Source organism: Penaeus monodon, chromosome 24, assembly GCF_015228065.2.
Source record: "Penaeus monodon isolate SGIC_2016 chromosome 24, NSTDA_Pmon_1, whole genome shotgun sequence".
In the NCBI taxonomy this organism is placed as follows: domain Eukaryota; kingdom Metazoa; phylum Arthropoda; class Malacostraca; order Decapoda; family Penaeidae; genus Penaeus; species Penaeus monodon.
The window spans coordinates 4,700,078-4,700,342 of NC_051409.1; the positions used below are offsets into that span (position 1 = coordinate 4,700,078).

At 40.0% G+C, this 265-nt stretch overlaps 1 protein-coding gene across 1 annotated transcript in view; it reads left to right on the forward strand.

Annotated features, from left to right (window-relative positions):
- Positions 1-265, forward strand: part of LOC119588491 (homocysteine-responsive endoplasmic reticulum-resident ubiquitin-like domain member 2 protein) — a gene marked incomplete in the record, with an annotated part of 11,397 nt that overhangs the window by 763 nt on the left and 10,369 nt on the right.

Consider the following 265-nt stretch of genomic DNA (forward strand, 5'->3'; position numbering starts at 1 on the left):
ATCATTTATGTTGTTCCTTTTGTATCATCATTCTTATTGTTTTTACTGTTAATGTATACACTACAAGAGGACTGCACCAGTTCAGAAGGGGGTTTGGCTAAGGAAAGACAGTATTTGGTAAGGGGCTTAGTGGTGAAGCCACTGGGTTAAGAAGGTTTTTGCTAATGCTTTGATATGTGTGGTAGTTTGTGCAATTAGGATTGGGTTCACTTGTTCCCTTGTTTGAGTTGGGGAATTTTCTTCTGATGGCTGCAGTCCTGTTGTC